Consider the following 19,597-nt stretch of genomic DNA (forward strand, 5'->3'; position numbering starts at 1 on the left):
GGGGAGGGGGGAGGGATAGCATTAGGAGCTATACCTAATGTAAATGATGAGTTAATGGGTGCAGCACACCAACATGGCACATGTATGCATATGTAACAAACCTGCACGTTGTGCACATGTACCCTAGAACTTAAAGTATAATAAAATAAAAAATAAAAAAATAAACAACTCAAGAAAAGTAAATAAATAAATAAAAGAAATACACCATGATTATACATATAGTGTTTTCTCTTTTCTTCTTTTTTTTTTTTTTGGCAGGATCTTGCTCTGTCGCCCTGGTTGGAGCACAGTGGCGCGATCATGGTTCACTGCAACCTCCACCTCCTAGGCTCAGGCGATCCTCCCACCTTGGTCTTCCAAAGTGCTGGGATTACAAGAACAAGCCACCACACCTGGCTTATGTTTTCTTTTTAAAGCATCATATCATACACAGTGTTTGCAAGTTGCTATTTTCTTCACAGTAGTATGAACATACTTGCATGTTGGGATGTACTAAGACACAGCTGTTAAATTTTGCTGCCAATTTCCCATTGATGCACGGTTGGACTAGTCTACTTTTTCTCTCTCTTTTTTTAATTATACAAAATAAGCAAGGAACATCTTTCTATAGAGTTTCTCACTCCAAAAGTAATATCCCCGAGGTTGAGGAGATGAGGGGGACATGAGCAGGGCATCGTCAGCTGCTCCAGGAGGCACAGTCAGAGACGGTGAATGGCCCGCCCTTCTGAGTGGCTCTAATGTGTCACCCTGCGAGGACTCCTGCCCCCATACCCAAAGGAGGCAGTGGTCTGCCCAGGGGCATTCCTCTCAGAGGTAAAGACAGAAGTGCAGGTTGGGGAGGGAACAGGAGAACTGAGGTGACCCTGGAGGCCATTTCTCATCTGAAATTATGTAGACATTTTCGTTGTGAAAATTTTCAAACATACAGAAAAGGTGCAAGAGTAATCTAACAAATCTGCATACAAATATCCACGCAGCCACCGACCAGATGTGATAGCTGCTGACACTTGCTGTATTTGCTTTACCCGTCTATTCAGAAACATTTCAAAGTAAGCTGTAAACATTATGACATTTCACTCCTAATTCAACATTCTGTCACTTAGGCTGGGGTGAAGTGGTGCAATCTTGGCTCACTGCAGCCTTGACTTCCTGGGATTAGGTGATTCTCCCACCTCAGCCTCCCAACTTGCTGGGACCTCAGGCACATGCCACAATGCCAGCTACCCAGCTAATTTTATATATATACACACACACACACACACGTATACACACACACACACACGTATTTATTTATGTATTTATTTATAGAGATGAGGTTTCACCATGTTGCCCAGGCTAGTCTTGAACTCCTGAGCTCAAGCAATCCTCCTGCCTCGGCCTCCCAAAGTGCTGAGATTACAGACGTGAACCAATGTGCCTGGCCCATAATATTTTTTTAGTTTCACTCTGACACCCAGGCTGGAGTGCAGTGGCATGATCTTGGCTTACTGCAACCTCTGCCTTCCGGGTTCAAGTGATTTTTGAGCCTCAGCCTCCCTAGATGGGACCAAAGATGCACGCCACCACACCCGGCTAATTTTTTGTATTTTTAGTAGAGAAGGGGTTTTGTCATGTTGACCAGGCTGGTCTCAAACTCCTGGCCTCAAGCAATCCTCCTGCCTCGGCCTCCCAAAGTGCTGGGATTACAGGCATGAGCCACTGCGCCCGGCCCCATAATCTAATATCTAAAAAAACCACCAATCATTTCCTAATGTCATATAATAATAAATAGATTTTCAAGCTTCTCAAGTTGTCCTCTTTCTCTCACACACACTCTCTCTATATATAATTATATTGTAAAAATAAAAAATATATTTATATATATGTATTTCCTTTTTTTTTAAGACAGAGATTCGTTCTTGTCACCCAGGCTGGAGTGCGGTGGCGTGATCTTGGTTTACTGCAACGTCTGCCTCCTGGGTTCAAGTGATTCTCCTGCCTCAGCCTCCCAAGTAGCTGGAATTACAGGCGCCCACCACCACGCCCAGCAAATTTTTGTATTTTTAGTAGATACAGGGTTTCGCCATGTTGGCCAGGCTGGTCATGAACTCCTCATCTCAAGTAATCCACCTGCCTCGGCCTCCCAAAGTGCTGGGATTACAGGCGTAAGAGACTGCACCTGGCCTATATATGCATTTCTACATATGCAAATTGAAAACCAGCTTCTAGTAGAATGCCATTCTCTTCCCTTCCACCCATATGAAACTTCTTCCTCTCCCACCTGGGCCTGGGCCTGTAAACCCCATCAGGGACAGTGGCGACGTCGGGCAGAGACACAAAGAATCTGCAGCCTGCGCGGACCAGGTGGAGGCATGGGGCGGGGTTGGGACAGTTTCCTGTCGGGGAGGTACTGGGAGCCGGACGTTGGCCACCACCTTCTCTGGGTGACTGAGTTGGGACTGGAGACAACTTGGCAAACACTGAGCCTGGTTCTGGGACTGGCGGAGGCTGAGGCGAGCCCAGCCCGGGCTCCACAGCAGCTGTCACTGCCTGCAAGGTGCTCCTGGGCAGACGACACAACGTGCTCCTTGCAGAGCTCCTCTTATGCCAACGTACGTGGCTCAGCAGTGGAGTCACGTTAGATTTTGGCCCCAATTCCGGCGCTAGCACTTTGTGCAGTGCACAAGTTATACACCCATATATGGCAACCCTGACCAGCAAGGGGTGACTTGCCCAACAAGGCGGAGCAGACAGACTCCAGCCTGAAAGCAGGCAAGGTGGTGGTTCACAGTGGACTCTCTCTGTCCACACAGCAACAGCACTATAAGAGCTGCCATTTATCAGGCATTTAGTCTGTGGGAAGCCCCGGCCTGAGTTAGCCGGTATTTTCTTTGTGACCTTATGGAGTAGGTGCCAGTGTTATCTTTACTTTAGGGACAAGCACACAGGCTCTGAGAAGTTCAGTCATTTGCTCAAGGCTGTACACATCCTAAGGCTTCATCCTGGATCTGTTGGCTCTTGGGGCTGTGTTGGAAGAAGGGTGTCTCACATGCCTATTGTTAGGGGGGGTCCCGGAGTCCTTTTCGGGCCCAGGGCATTGAGGATTCTGTTTGTTAGGTCTGCGGTGGGATCTCAGCAGCCAGATATGCCTCATACCCTGTTCAGAACCACTGGGCGGCCAGCGCACGTGGAAATTCAGGCACATGGAAACCCAGCCCTCTCTGGGACACTGTAGGTGACATTGCTGACCTTTAGGTCCCCAAGAGCAGAAATCATGACACCTGGAAGTGCAAAAGGAGATCAGGAAGGTGCCAGAACTTCTGTAATATCACTCCCCCTCCCATACGCAGAGTATGGTCAGCAGGGAAGGAGGTGAGGTTGGCATGACCCACATGGGCACCCGGCCCTCCTGGGTACCCCGGCCAGACAAGCGACCTTGTATAGGCTAGAGAGTGTGACTTGCCCTGGACTCCCCCAGAAAATGGTGGGGGGATGCTGCTGGCTCCTCCTACCCTGGCTGTGGCCACCAGTTTAGTCCTGGGAAGGCTGGTGGCAGCTGTAAAGCTGGTGGCCAACATCTGGGGCTCTTGAAGCCTGCAGTTCACATTCCTTAAAGGAGCGGGTGGGAGTGGACCAGGGGCAGATTCTGGGGCCACTAGGCCCGTCACTATCCCCACAGGCCCCTCCTTCAGACAACAGACAGTTGTCCTAGACGGTCGCCGCAGGCTCTCAGACGAGCACTCCTTTCTGGCAGAAGCTGCTGTTAGCTTTGCCACATTCCCCACAGAGGCACCGCAGTTTGGAGAGGTGCTTAGGAGGGGCAAGGTACGGCTTTGAATCATTTCAAGGCTGCACTCGCCAGTCTTTTTCGCTGTATTATCCTCCAGAACGAGCTCCTCCCTGTGGCCTGCATGAAAACTCAATGGCTGTGTCTCCGCTGTCAGAAAAGGTGACGTTTTCGTACACCTGGACCTAGAAGAAATCAAGCTGGGCTTAAAGAAAATCAGGCGGCAGACCAAAAGACACTTAAACTGTGACTCCTTTTGGTTTGTTTGTTTTGCAGGGAGAGGCAATTAGTAGAAATTCTTGGCCACTTCTGAGTTGCTGATGGCAATGTGTTGAGGGAGAGGCGCTGGGAGGAGAGGCAGCCGCTGGGAGGAGAGGCAGCCGCCGAGGAGAAGCAGCCGCCGGGAGGGGCTGTGTGGGTAGAGACAGTCGGTAGCATTCGAATGAGCCTTAAATCTATGGGAGATGGGACGCCCCCGCAGTCTCTCAGAGACTACGAGAAACTGAATCCCGGAGTAGTCAGTGGTGTGCTGAGGGCTGACAGCTGGGGGCAAAGCTTCCCTGCATGACTGAGTGGACACCAGGCATCTTTCCAGGCCAACTCTGTCTCCTCCTGGTGCCCAAACCCACATTTCCCTTCCCCACGCTCAGTGGTGGGTGCGTTGACCCCATCCTCATGGGGCCCAGGGGGTCCATATCCAGTTTTCCTTCCCGACTGCCAGTCTCGGTGACCTGGAGTGACTCCAGGGGCACAGGCTGCCCACCAGCTCCTGCCTCATCCCTACGGTGGACCCACTCCCAGTCCCTCGACGTGGCCCTGATGAGCTAGCTGAGCTGGACACCGTGCCCTGGGCTCTCCCTCCCTGGCCACTCTCCTCCTGCGTCTTCTGTCCTTCTTTTCTTCTCCCACCCTCCCCACAGGCCCTCCCAAGGTCCTTACCTAGGATGAGCACAGTGATGCTGAAAAGAAAACCGTCCATTCCTGGAGGCTCTGAACCAGGCCCTGCACTAGGAGCTTGAGGGGCAGCCAGATCCAGGCGCTCAACGTCACCCCGTGTGCCAGAAACCGCCTCCTGCTGCCACCCATGGGGCAGGGGCTGGCGATTGTGGAAAACACAGGAGTCAGAGGCCACCTTTCAGAGGCTGGCCAAGATGTGCCCCCCAGAGGAAAAGACATTAAAGAGGTGTGTGTGTAAATGAGTGTGCGTGCATGTGCATGTGAGCGTGTATGTGAGTGAGATCACATCTTGTACCAGGCCTAACTCCTAGGCCCCATGTGAGGGGATGGTGGGGGACAAGGCAGTGAGGTCCAGGTGCTCCCTGGGGTGACCACGACGCTGGGGCGCCCGCAGGAGTGGAGCGGAGCGCCTGCCAGTGGCAGTGTCTCCCTGCTGCCCCCAGCCCCGGTTGTGAAGGTTCTGCACACAGGACTCTTATTGGGACAGCTGGGGTTGTTACTGTTGTTGTTGTTGCTATTTTTTTTTTATTTTTATTTTTTTGAGGTGGAGTCCCGCTCTGTCACCCAGGCTGGTGTGCAGTGGTGCAATCTCAGCTCACTGCAACCTCTGCCTCTTCAATTCAAGCAATTCTCTTGCCTCAGCTTCCTGAGTAGCTGGGATTACCACCACGCCCAGCTAATTTTTAAATACTTTTAGTAGACACGGAGTTTCGCCATGTTGGTCAAGTTGATCTCGAAATCCTGACCTCAGGTGATCCTCCCGCCTCGGCCTCCCAAAGTGCTGGGATCACAGGCATGAGCCACCGCACCCGGCCCAGCTGGGGTTTTTAACCTTGTAGGTTATGTGTTCTCTTCCCCACCTCTGTTCTCATCAGAACAGCTCTGTGTGTGCATATGTGTGAGTGTGTGTGTGCATGCATGTGTGTATACGTGTGTGTGTATGCGTGTGTGCATGTGTGTGCGTGTGTGTGTATGTGTGAATAAGCACCCGTGCGTTTTCATCCATGTTGATCCGATTTCCCTGTGTTTCCCCTGACTCCCACCCCTAGACTTTCCGGAGTCGTCCTCGTTAGCAGCCCTCATGATTCATTGTGGGAGGGGGATTTAAAGCTGCTCATAAAACACCACTTCATTTCTGTTTTCTTTTCTCCCCTTTCTTTCTCGGCCCCTTGGCTCCATAGCCGGGATTTTTCCCCTGTGCTTGGCCAGATATGTAAAATAAATACATCCACTGTGCAGGAGGAAATGACCTTCGGGTTTTGGGGGCCCTCTTAATGGGGACTGAGCACTGCTGACAGTTCCATGCTTCCCTTTTTTTCCCTTTCACGTTCTGAGACTGCCCAGGAGCCGGCGTCTCAGATTCCAGGTGTCCTGCGCAGCCCAGAAAAGCCGTTCAGCAAGGCCAGGGCACAGCCCACACCCAGTTTCTCACCTGGCTTTACCCTGAGTGTACCTCTCTCTAGGGATCCCACTGGTTTTGTTTTTTCTATTTCTTTTTAGTAACACAAGAAATCATGTTTGTCTCTAAAACTATAAGCAGCATAGAAATGAAGATCTCGGCCGGGTACAGTGGCTCATGCCTGTAATCCCAGCACTTTGGGAGGCTGAGGCGGGCAGATGACCTGAGGTCAGGAGTTCGAGACCAGCCTGGCCATCATGGCGAAACCCTGTCTCTACTAAAAATACAAAAATTAGGAGGGCATAGTGGCTCGTGCCTGTAATCCCAGCTACTTGGGAGGCTGAGGCAGGAGAATCGCTTGAACCTGGGAGGTGGAAGTTGCAATGAGCCGAGATTGTGCCACTGCACTCCAGCCTGGGAGACAGAGCAAGATTCCGTCTCAAAAAAAAAAAAAAGAGAGAGAGAAATGAAGATTCTTTCTCCCCTTTGCTCCCAATGCTCTCCCCACAGGAACGAGACCTGCATGATGTGGGGAGCAGCTGAAGAACTCTCATCTGCCTTCGTGAATGCCAATTGCCCACGGCCACTACTGGAACCTTACTCATCACAGCAGGAGGCCTGGCTTCTGGCCCAGGTGGAATGAATGAAGGAAGGAAGGAACGAATGAATGAAAACAATGAAACTATGCAGAACAGTCTGTCTCTGAGTGGGCACTGGATCCTGGAAAACGAATCTTCAGCCATCCAGCATGGGAAGATCTAGATTTGAGATGTAGCCTCTTCCTCCCTGTGTGACCTTTGGCAGATGTCATTTACTTTTTGGAACTTCAGTTTTTCCATCCGCAAAAAGGGGATATTGCCTGCCCAGGTCACGTCACAAAACTGTGAAGGTCAAAACAGAAGGCAGGAGGGAGTGTATTCCCTAAAAGATACAGCAGCTGGGCAGAGTGGCCCATGCCTGGAATCCCAGCCAAGGCAGGAGGATTGCTAGAGACCAGAAGTTTGAGACAAGTATGGGCAACATAACAATACCTCATCTCTAAAAAAGATTATTTAAAAAATCAGCTGGGGCCGGGTGCGGTGACTCACCTGTAATCCCAGTACTTTGGGAGGCTGAGGCAGGCAGATCACTTGAGGCCAGGAGTTCGAGTCCAGCCTGGCCAACATGGTGAAATCCCATCTCTAGCGAAAATAGAAAAATTAGCCAAGTGTAGTGGTGCACACCTGTAGTACTACTGCACTCCAGCCTGGTTGACAAAGGAAGACTCTGTCTCAAAAAACAAACAAACAAACAAAACCAGCGGGGCATGGTGGCTTACTCTGTAGTCCCAGATACTTGAGAGGCTGAATGGGGAGGATGGTTTGAGCCCAGGAGGTCCAGGCTGCAGTGAGCCATGATCGCACCACTGCACTCCAGCCTGGCCCGCAGAGTGAGACCCTGTCTCTGCAAAAGAAAATAAGAAAGGAAGGAAGGAAAGAAAGAAAAATAAATAAGTAAAAATAAAAGATAAAGCATGGGGACATCTCTGAGACAAAGAGCTGCGTGGAAGAATGAAGTTAGGACTCAGCAACGCAGGATGGCGATGCTTACAATTTTAAGCCCCTCCTCTATCTCTTTCGATGAGACAAAAAACAGTCCTGGAAATTACTCACCAAACCAGCAGTGGGTGCCAGGAACTCATTAGCTTTGTGTGTCATTATAATTTTTGTAATTAGAATGGATGTAGCAACTACTTTGGTAGTAAAAATATTTTAATATCCACTTATGAATAAAGTGACATGAATAACAGTCCCCGTTTACTGGGCTCTGACCCTGTAGCAGGCTGTGAGGATGGCTACTGTACTCATTTTACAGACGAGGAAACTGAAATCCAGGCAGGTGAAGTGCCTTGTCCAGGCTCACACAGCAGAACAGGGTGAAGCAGATTCTGACGCCCAGGCAAGACCAACCCCAGTGGGGAATCATGGGTCCCTAAATGACACTGATCACAGCAACAACAGGCAAGATGGGACAAGTGACTCAGAGCAGACTCCTCACACGAGGGGAGATGCTGCCCATGCCGAGGGCACCGGGGTAGGATTTATGCCTTCACCTGGGAGAGCAAGGAGTTCAGAGCCAGAAAGACTGGGGCTTGTGGTCCCAGCTCTGCCACTTTCTGGTTGTGTAACTTCTGCCAGATCCCTTCACCCCTCCGAGCCTCAATGTGCTCGTATGCAAAAGGGGCACCTCAGTGTGCTCGTACGCAAAAGTAACCACCTACGGTGCAGGCTTGTGTGGACTGAGTGTGTTACGGCCATGAAAACACCATGTGTGCTGTAAGGTGTGCTTTATTCATTCCCGAAATGAGCATTTGTCACACACCCACTTTCATGCCAAGCCCTTCTCTGGGATCTGGGGAGACAGAAGCAAACACGACAGATGAGGTCCTGGTCCCTGGAGTTACTTTCAAGTGGTTGGAGTCACATAATCAACCGGTAAAGCCTGACACAGTTCACAGGGCGGTGAGTGTCGTGGAGAACCCACACTGGACAGCGCGATGGAGCGGCCTCGGGGCTGGGCTGCTGAGCAAGGGAGGGGCGTCTCTGACTTTGTGATGTCTGCACAGAGGCTGAGCAGCGTGGTGCAGGTCAGTGATGGAAAGCTGTTTACAGGAAGTGTCAAGGGACAGCCCCAAGGAAGGGAGGAGCTAGAGTGGGTGAGGAACAGAAGGCCGGGGCAGGCAGAACGGGCAGGGGGCCACTGGGCAGTGCCTGTGCGCTAGAGGTGGTCTCTAGAGGTGGGAATGTCTTCGTGGACATGTGTCCTTTGCTTGGGACAGTGGAGAGAGGCTTCCAGGTCTGGACAGGTGAGAAAGAGGGAGGAGCTGTCAGGCAGGACCATGGAGGTAGGTGGGAGGGCGAGGCACCTGCTCTGAGCCCTTTCTTCCTGGGCAGGATGGGGGGCAGGAATGGGGCATGTGGGCAGAGCAGAGGGAAACAGTGGTGCAGGAATGGCCCTGACCTGCACAGATGTGGGAGGAGGTCCACGGGCCCAGAGAGGGGCTGAGGTCACACCACCGGAGACCTGGTGTTGGTTCCACAGGAGGCTCAGGGACACACTTTTAGAATTGTGAGAGCGCCCCTAGCAGAGGCAGGGACTTGGACTGGTTGACCTGGCTTTCCCACGCCCTCAAAACCTCAAAATGTCCAGCGTCCATCCAGTGATCAGGGCGGGTCTTTCTAGAATGTCATTTTCTCCCCAGAGCAGTTGGTAAGAGGCATTCTCACCTCCTCCCTGGAGAGTGGGGCTCCTCCTTACCATTGCCTGGTGGTTGAGCTCTAGTCCTTCTGTCTGGCTGGCCGCGTAGCCTTGGGCAAGCCACTCCATCTCTCAGTGCCTCTGTTGCCTGGGCTGTAAACAGGAGTGAGCTAAAGGCAGGTGGACCGAGGTCTGTGACCACGTAGTAACTCATACTCAGTTCCAGAAATATTCGCCCACAGAGGTGTCTGGGACAAGCCTGGAAGGCCGATCACATTAACCCTCTGGGTGCTGCCCGTGGCTGAGAGAACAGAAGGGAGCCCTGCCCACCGTGGGAAGCTGCTGTTTCCATCACCAGCCTGGGCTGTGGTGCAGAAAGAAGGAAGGGGAGTCTGGGTGGGGCGAGGGAGGCAGCAAAGGGCCCGGACCTTCGTGGGAGCACGGACACACAGGGCAGCCATCGTCAAGCTTGGACTGACCTTACTTAGTGACATTAAGTTCTCAAAGCTCCGAGAAACAGCAACTGAGTTCTTGAGCTCAATCTTCCCACCAAAGAAAATCATACACAGGTCCATGCGCAGGGCTTCGCAGCTCAAAGCATGGTCTGTGTCCACATCTACTGGGATGGATCAGGCCCCACTGCAGTCCTGAGCCAGCTCTGCATTCCCGCCAGAGCGCCAGGAGATCAGATGCAGGGTGGACTCTGAGAAGCACTGCTCCAGCGCACAGGCGGGCTCACTGCAGCCTTGTCCCTGGCGGGAAAACACACTGGACCTGCAGCAGTGGGCACCCTGCAAGCTCCAGGAACAGGCAGGACCTGAGACATGTGGAAGCAGGAAGAAGGAGAACCCAGCACAAAACTGATGATGCATATTAAAAATATGCACATGGTGGCCGGGAGCAGTGGCTCACGCCTGTAATCCCAGGACTTTGGGAGGCTGAGGTGGGTGGATCATGAGGTCAGGATTTCGAGACCAGCCTGGCCAAGATGGTGAAACCCCATCTCTACTAAAAATACAAAAAAATTAGCCGGGCACGGTGGTGGGCACCTGCAATCCCAGCTACTCGGGAGATTGAGGCAGGAGAATCGCTTGAACCCAGGAGGCGGAGGTTGTAGTGAGCCGAGATTGCACCATTGCACTCCAGCCTGGGTGGACAGAGCAAGACTCCGTCTCAAAAAAACAAAACAAAATAAAACAAAACAAAAACACATGCACATGGTGCAATGGGAGCTGTATTGTGTCAATGTGAACTCTTCTGAACGTGATTATTGTTCCCAGTTATGTAAGAGCAGGTCCTTGTTCTCAGGAGGCCCGTGGGGAATGGTCCTGACATGTGTAGATACTTCTGTATGGCTCAGCAAACAAAATTTATGCAGATACTCGGAGAGAGCCTGTGGAGCAAAATGACAATCTGTGAGCCTAGGTAAAGGGGATATGGGAGGTTTTTGTTTGTTAGTTTGTTTGTTTTGTTTGTTTGTTTGTTTTGAGATGGAGTCTCGCTCTGTCACTGAGGCTGGAGTGCAGTGGTATAATCTCGGCTCGCTGCAACCTCTGCCTCTCAGGTGCAAGTGATTCTCATGCCTCAGCCTCCCGAGTAGCTGGGACTATGGGTGCACGCCACTACATCTGGCTAATTTTTGTATTTTTAATAGAGACGGGGTTTTGCCATGTTGGCCAGGTTTGTCTCAAACATCTGACCTCAAGTGATCCTCCTGCTTTGGCCTCCCAAAGTGCTGGAATTACATGTGTGAGCCACTGCGCCTGCCACAGTGCAACTGGGCCCAGGGTGGGACGGTGTGAAGTCCCTCACTGGGAATGTTTCCAGCTCAGCTCCTGGGGCCTCCTCCCCTGTCCTCTGTCCAAGGCCTCATGTCAGCCCCTTGAAGGCGAGGCAGCCATTCCCACAGCCACTTCTCTATTCTGAAATGACCAAGAGGCCTAGCTGGGACGGCAGGTCTGACCACAGATTGACAGATGTTTCCACATGTGGAAGTGAGGTTTGAGCCTCGATGCGCTGTTCCTGTGGTTCCCTTTTCACGCCTTCCTTGGGGGATGTGTCCAGACATGGTCTCATTGCCCTAATACGTTTCCATGTCTGTTGTGCACAATCTTTAGATTGTTTAACAGTCCTGTTCACGGGTAGAGCACTGCCCAGTTTGCACACAGCACTTTCTCATGCATTGGCTCAGTGGCTCTTCCCAACAAGCCGGGACTTGGGTTCATTTGCAGGATGGAGGCTCAGAGAGGCTAAGTAACAACAGTGACAACAATTAGTTGCCTTTTGCAGATCTGTCATCATGCCTCGCTCAAAGACAGACAGAAACTGCCCTGTACACAGTGTCTCACTTGGTCTTCACAAGAGCCCTGCAAGGTAGATATTATTATAATCCCTCATTGGAAGTAGGGAAACTGAGGCTCAGAGAGAATAATTGACTTGCCCAAGGTCACACGGTGGCAAATCCAGGCCTAGAACCCATCTCTGGGTCTTGACTCCTGGTTCCGTGTTCTAACCAACTCTTGAGAACATCCATCAAACTTAAAAATATATATGACTATATTTCAACAAATCTATGACATCATTGAATATAGATACACTGCTCTTTTATGTACCCCAGGAAATAGAAATGCTGTCAGCTACAGTAAGACACTTCTCATCACTTAGAATTTTTTATTTTAGACTAATTAAAAGCTCTTTCATATCCGTATGCATTATGTATATATATGTATATATCACTTGTCCGTACATAAAAGGAAAATTTATCCGAAAATAAATTTATGTGACATGAGATGGATTTATATGAAAATAAACTTCTTCATGTCCAAAATCTGAGTAGCTGGGTGTGGTGGCTCATGTTTGTGTCCAGCACTTTGGGAGGCCAAGGCAGGTGGATCACTTGAGGCCAGGAGTTTGAGACCAGCTTGGGCAACATGACAAAACTCTATCTCTACAAAAAATACAAAAAATTAGCCAGGTGTGGTGGCACAGGCTGTAGCCCCAGCTACTTGGGAGGTCAGGGCAGGAGAGTTGCTTGAACCCGGGAGGCGGAGGTTGCAGTGAGCCAAGATTGTGCCACTGCACTCCAGTCTGGATGACAGAGTGAGACTCTGTCTCAAGAAAAAAAGAAAAAAAAAAGACAAAATCTGAGTGAGCAGTAGAAGCCCAGCTCTTTCCCACAATATTGTTCTCCACACCAGCAAATGTTGGTGATGATTTCCCCCTCTCTCTTCAAAAATATATTAGAGAGGAAAACCATGTTTACATCTAATAAAGTACATGCATTCTAAGTACACTTGATGAATTTTTATCTGTGTTAATATTCATCTAGACTCACTGGCGGCTTGGAGCTGGCTCACATTAGGATTGTTAAACACTCAGGAATTTTGCAAACTGGTTTTTAAATTGTTGGTCACTTGAAATCAGCCGCGGGCCAGGCGCAGTGGCTCACACCTGTAATTCCAACACTTTAGGAGGCCAAGGCAGGAGGACTGCTTGAGCCCAGGAGCTTGAGACCAGCCTGGGCAACATAGGGAGACCCTGTCTCTACAAAATATTTTTTAAAAAATTAGCCAGATGTGGTGGTGTGTGCCTGTAAGTTCTGGTTACTTGGGAGGCTGACATGGGAGGATCGCTTGAGCCCAGGAGATTGAGGCTGCAGCAAGCTATGACTGAGCTGCTGCACTCCAGCCTGGGTGACAGAGCAAGACCCCGTCTCAAAAAACAAAAACAAAAAACAAACCCCAGCCACAATGGGAGTATTTTACATCATGGAAATTGGCAAATGCTACACAATTCAGGGCTGTTTTTTTCCCTTCAGCGGTCTGGTTTACTGGCCCGCCACTGAGTATAGCTACTACCCAGATCAGGAGAGGTTCCCAGCATTCTGGAGGCCTCCTCTGTGGCTGCCCGAGCCCCTTTCCACCAAGGGAACGACTACTGGATGCATTTCCTAGAGGTGGCTGAGGGCCGCTGGCGCTGGGCTCCTGCGCCGGGTGTGCCATCGTGCCGGGCTGGCCCGCTTTCGACACCCATGGGAGGAATGCTGCTAAACACGTCCGATTTACCACCTCCTCCACCCCGTACCCACAGCCATTTGGTTCCTAGAGGTTAAGAGAACACTCCTCTATTGTCTCCAGGATTTCCTTCCAAGCCACAGAATCCCATCGTCGATGTGACGGTGTAAGCGGGCTACGACCACTCCCTGGAGAGGGCCTCCTGCCAACAATTGTTGTAAGACACACCCCGATTTCAGAGACACTAAAATGTGAAAAATCAAGCCTCTTAGAGTCACCAAAATACAGTGTATTGCCTTTTGAAGATCTTTACTGAAGCAGTTTCCTTTGAGAAGCAGTGTGTCTTCATCATTAAGCCCCGGAAAGCAGATGAGCCTGCATTTCCTCTGGGCTAGTTGTCTCAGTGGTCACTTCACCCCCAAACAGGTAGCGTCTGCCCACTTCTGTCATGGGGCAGCCAAGTGTTACTACCTCTGGCCCCGGCCTGGAATAAGCGGGCCAGCAGGCCGTGGGAAACCTCAGCTCTAATACCAGGCCGCTTCTGTACAGTCCTTTCTGGGTGTGGATAAAGACCAGGCTTGTGCTCTCTGGGGACTGTTCAAAACCATCTTCAGGGTCAGACCTCAGACACTTTCCTGTGACGATTGTTTCAGGGTCCTAGTGAGTTACTTTCCCAACCTGACTGTGAGCTTCTGCAACTGTGTGTGTTTGTTTGTTGTCGTTGTTATCTTTTTTTTATTTTTTATTTTTTGAGACAGAGTCTTGCTGTGCTGCCCAGGCTGGCGTGCAGTGGTGTGATCTTGGCTCACTGCAACCTCCGCCTCCTGGGTTCAAGCAATTCTTCTGTCTCAACCTCTCGAGTAGCTGGGATTACAGGCGTGCACCACCACACTGGCTAATCTTTGTATTTTTAGTAGAGACAGGGTTTCGCCATTTTGCCCAGACTGGTCTGAAACTCCTGACCTCAAGTGATCCACCCACCTCGGCCTTCCAAAGTGTTGGGACTACAGGTGTAAGCCACCGTGCCTGGCCATGCAACTGTGTTTTAATCACCTTTGTGTTCCCAAGACCCTGACATGGAACAAGCAGCCAGTAAGTATTTGAATGAAGGAGCGAATGAACGGCCAGGAAGGGAGAGCCTTTATTCTGAAGCCTGCCTGCCGGGCTGCCCTTGGGAAAGTCACCGTCTGCAAAAGTCACGGGAGCAAATGAGACAGAGATGCAAAATGGCTTTGCATGAGCTGTGAGGGGTTAACTGTGAATGTCTTCCGGTGACCTTCTTGGAGACCTCAACACCACCCCTCTGTGACTTAGTTCAGGCTGCCCTGCCGTGATGCCTGCTGGGGTCAAGGCCTGGGTCCCCGGGTGGGGTGGGGCGGGAGTGGCAGCAGGAAGGATCCGGCTGAGACTTGCCCTGGGGGGCCAGGGAAGGAGGGCGGCAGGAGGCAGACTCCACAAATGAAGTAGATCTGGAGCCAGGCAGACCAGCCCTTGGATATAATCTCAGAAGGGGCTGGGAGAACGGAAGGATTTTGCTGAGGATGGAGTGAGAGGCTTGGAGGGTTGGGTATGTTCCTGAGAGCATTTCCCTGTCTATGGGGAATTCAGAGAGACCCCCACGTTCTCCAGGCCAGTGGCGGAGCCTTCAACGTGGAGCCGGAAGACCTGGGCTTAAGTCCCACCTCTGCCATGTCCTGTCCTCCCTCATGACTCCCAGTAGTTACTGCCTTCTCTGGGCCTCAGTTTCCTCAACTGGAAATTAAAGAAAATTACCCTGTTCCTGCATCAGATGGTTGGTTGTGGATATCACTGAAATCTCCTCATGTGGTATTGAGCCCTTGCTCTTGGCCAGACACAGCAATTTACATGCAATGATTTTCGAAGTCTGGTCCAGGGACCAGCAGTGTCAGCATCACTTGGGAACTTGGCCAGAAATGCGAATTCTTGGATTCCACCCCAACTACTCTAAATCCAAAAACAATTTTCATTTTTATTTTTATTTACTTTTTGAGATGGAGTCTTGCTCTGTCACCCAGGCTGGACTGCAGTGGCACAATCTCAGCTCACTGCAACCTCCGCCTCCTGGGTTCAAGTGATTCTCCTGCCTCAGCCTCCGAAGTAGCTGGGATTACAGGTGTGCACCATGACACCCAGGTAAGTTTTTTGTATTTTTAGAAGAGGCGGGGTTTCCACCATGTTGGCCAGGTGGTCTCGCACTCCTAACCTCAGGTGATCCACCCGTCTCGGCCTCCAAAAGTGCTGGGATTACAGGCGTGAGCCACAGTGCCCGGCCCCAAGGACAATTTTTAAATGATATAATTCATATCCCCTAAAATTAACCCTTTAAAGTGTGCAATGAGGTGACTTTTAGTATTATTCACTGGGTAATAGAACCTATTACCACTAATTCCAGAATGTTTTCATCGCTCTCAAATGAAATCTTGTACCATTTAGCAGTGACTCTCTACTCCCCTGTCCCTCAGCCCTGCACTCACAAACCTACTTTTCAGCTCTGTGTATTTGCCTATTCTGGACACTTCATATAAATGGAATCATAGAGTATGTGGTCTTTTCTTTCACTTAGCATAATGTCTTCAAGGTTCATCCATATTGTAATATGCATTAGTACATGTTGTACTGATGGAACATATATGTTGTAGCATGTTTCACCCTTTTTAAAAAAATCTTTTTTTAAAATTAAAAACATTTTAAAAATACATTCAAAAATTTTCTTAGAGTAGTTTTAGTTTCACAGCAAAATTGTGAGGAAGGTATAGAGAGTTCCCTATGTTCCCTGCCCCCAAAACATACGCAGCCTCCCATCATCAACAGCCCCCACCGGAATGGAAAAATTTTAACAACGGATGAACTGACGTTGACACATCATTATCACTGCAAATCCATAGTTCACTTTGGGGTTCACTCTTAATGTTGTACATTCTATGGGTTTGGACAAGTGTATAATGACATGTATCTGTCATGATGGTATCATACAAAGTATTTTCACTGCCATAAAAATCCTCTGTGTGCCACGTATTTCTTCCTCCCATTCCCCTAGCCCCTGGCAACCACTGATCTTTCTACCATCTCCACAGTTTTGCCTTTTCCAGAATGTCATTCTCTTAGTCCATTTTCTGCTGCTATAACAGAATACCACAGACTGGGTAATTTATAAAGAAAAGAGACTTACTAGGCTCGTGGTTGGGGAAATCCAAGATTGAGGAGCTGCATCTGGTGAGGGCCTTCTTGCTGTGTCATAACATGGCAGAGGGCAAGCAAGCACATGGAACAGGGAGAGGAACTCAGACTGAACTCACCTGTTTGATCAGGAGCCCACCCCTGCGATAACTGACCCACTCCCCTAATGATGGTATTAATCCATTCAAGAGGGCAGAGCTCTCATGGTCTAATCACCTCTTGTTTGTTTGTTTTTGTTTTGAGACAGGGTCTCACTCTATTGCCTGGGCTGGAGTGCAGTGGCACAACCATAGCTCATTGCAGCCTTGACCTCAAGTGATCCTCCTACCTTAGGCTTCCAAGTAGCTGAAACTATAGACATGCATCACCATGCTTGTTAAGTTTCAAGCTTTTTTAGAGACGAGGGCTTGCTATGTTTCCCAGGCTGGTCTTGAGCTCCTGGACTCAAGTGATCCTTCTTCCTCAGCCTCCCAAAGTGCTGGGATTACAGGTGTGAGGCATTGCGCCTGGCCCTAATCACATCCTAAAGGTCTTGTCTCTCAACACTGTTACAATGGCAACTAAATTTCAACATAAGTTTTGGAAAAGACATTCAAGCCATAGCATTCCACCTCTGGCCCACCAAAATTCTTGTCCTCCTTGCATACAAAATAACATTCATCCCATTCTAGTAGCCCCAAAGTTTTAACTCATTCCAGCACCAACTCAAAAGACTGAAGTTCAGAGTCTCATCTAAATCAGATATGGATGAGACTCAAAGCATGACTCATGCTATGGCAAATTCCTTCCAGTTGTGAGTCTGCAAAATCAAAACAAGTTATCTACTTCCAAAATACAGTGGTGGGACAGGCATAGGATAGATGTTCCCATTCCGAAAGGGAGCAACAGGAAAGGAGAAAGGAGTAACAGGCCCCAAAGAAGTCCAAAACCCAAAAGGGAAAACAAGATTAAGTCTTAAAGCTGGAGAACAACCTCCTTTGACTCCACAACCCGCAACCTGGGCACACTGGGCAGCCCTGCCTCTACGGCTTTGCTAGGCTTAGCCCACGCAATTTTAACAGGTTGGGATCTCATGCCTGCAGCTTTCCCAGGTTGCCATCACACACTGGCAGCTCAACAGTTCTGTGGTCTGGGGAGTGGCCCCTCTTCCATGGCTGCAGTAGGCATTGCCCTAGTGAGGGCTCTGTGCAGTGCCTCTGATCCCACATTTCCACTCGGCATTTACCTAGTAGGGCTTTCTGTGGTGGCTCTGCCCCTGTGGCAGGTTTCTGCCTGCACCCCCTTTTAAATCTAGTTGAAGGTAGCCATGCCCCCACAGCTCTTGCATTCTGTGAGTTTGCAGACTTAACGCCAGGTGGATGCTGCTAAAGTTTAAAGCTTGTACCTCCTGGAATAGCAGGTTGAGCTGCACCTGGGACCACTTAAGCCACAGCCAGGGAAGTCAAGAGGTGCTGCACTGGAATGAGGGGGGCAGAGTCCTGAGATGGCTCTGGGCAGTGAGCCTGTGGAGGATATCCCAGGCATGTCCCCTGAAACCATTCTGCTCTCCTAGAGCTCTGGGCCCGTGATAGGAGAAACAGCCTGGAAGATCTCTGAAATGTCTTTGGAGTCTTTCCTCCGTTGTCTTGATGAATAACACCTGGCTTTCTTCTATCTAGCCTGATCTTTTAAGCAAATGGTTGCTTGGCCACACCCTTAGTATTCTCTTCCAAATGTGCTTGCTTTTCACTCTTTAGGTGGCCAGGCTGTGAGTTTTCCTTTGCTTCTCTTTTAGCTATAAATTCTGCTTTAAGTCATTCCTTTCCTTTTGCATCTCACTGTATGTGGTTAAAAGGAGCCATTCAGCAACCTGAATGCTTTGCTGCTTAGCTGTTTCTTCCATCAGATATCCCGGTTCATTGCTCTTGAGTCCTGCACTCTATAAAGAAGCCCTTGGACATAAACACAGTCCAGCCAAAGTCTTTGCTACTTTGTAACAAAGATGGCCTCTCCCCTTAGTTTCCAATACCTTGTTCCTCATTTCTGTCTGAGACCTCATTAGAATGGCCTTTACTGTTCATATTTCTACCGACATTCTGGTCATGACCACTTAAATAATCTCTAAGAAGATTTAGGCTGTCCTTAGTTCTGGGGCCTTCTTTTGAGCCCTCAGCAAAATTGCCCTTAATGCTCCATTCACAGAAATCTAGGCTTTTTCTAGCCTGCGCCTACAAAGTCTGCCAGCTTCTATCCATTACCCAGTTCCAAAGCAGCTTCTACATGTTCAAGTATTTGTCATGGCAACAGCCCCTTTTCTCTACACCAATTTTCTGTCTTAGCCCATTTTCTGTTGCTATAACACAATACCACAGGCTGGGTAATTTTACATATGTATAGAATATATATATATAATATATAGAAAAAAAATATGTATTTTATATAATAATACATGAGTGTTGACTCATGATTCTACAGGCTGGGAAGTCCAAGGTTGAGGCACTGCATCTGGTGAGGGCCTTCTTGCTGTGTTATAACATGGCAGAAGGGCCAAGAGAAAGAGAACAGAAATCAGGCTGAACTCATTCTTTTTATCAGGAGCCCACTTCCTAGATAACTAACCCACTCTCACAATAACAGCATTAATCCATTCATGAGGGCAGAGCTCTCATAACCTAATCACTTCTTAAAGGTCTCGCCTCTCAACAGTTACTATGGCAACTAAACTTCAACATCAATTTTTTGAGGGGCCATTCAAACAATAGCAGTCATGTGGTTGGAATCACACAGTATGTAGCTTTTTTAGATTGGCTTCTTTCACTTAGTAATATGGATTTAAATTTCCTCCATTCTTTTCATGGCTTGATAGCTCATTTCTTTTTAGTGCTGAATAATAGTTCATTGTCTGGATGTACCACAGTTAATCCATTTACCTGCTGAAGGACATCCTGGTTTCTTCTTTTGGCAATATGAATAAAGCTGCTATAAACATCTGTGTGCAGATTTTTGTGTGAACATAAGTTTTCAACTCTTTTGTGTAAATACCATGGA

Source organism: Mandrillus leucophaeus, unplaced genomic scaffold (assembly GCF_000951045.1).
Source record: "Mandrillus leucophaeus isolate KB7577 unplaced genomic scaffold, Mleu.le_1.0 Scaffold185, whole genome shotgun sequence".
Taxonomy (NCBI): Eukaryota; Metazoa; Chordata; class Mammalia; order Primates; family Cercopithecidae; genus Mandrillus; species Mandrillus leucophaeus.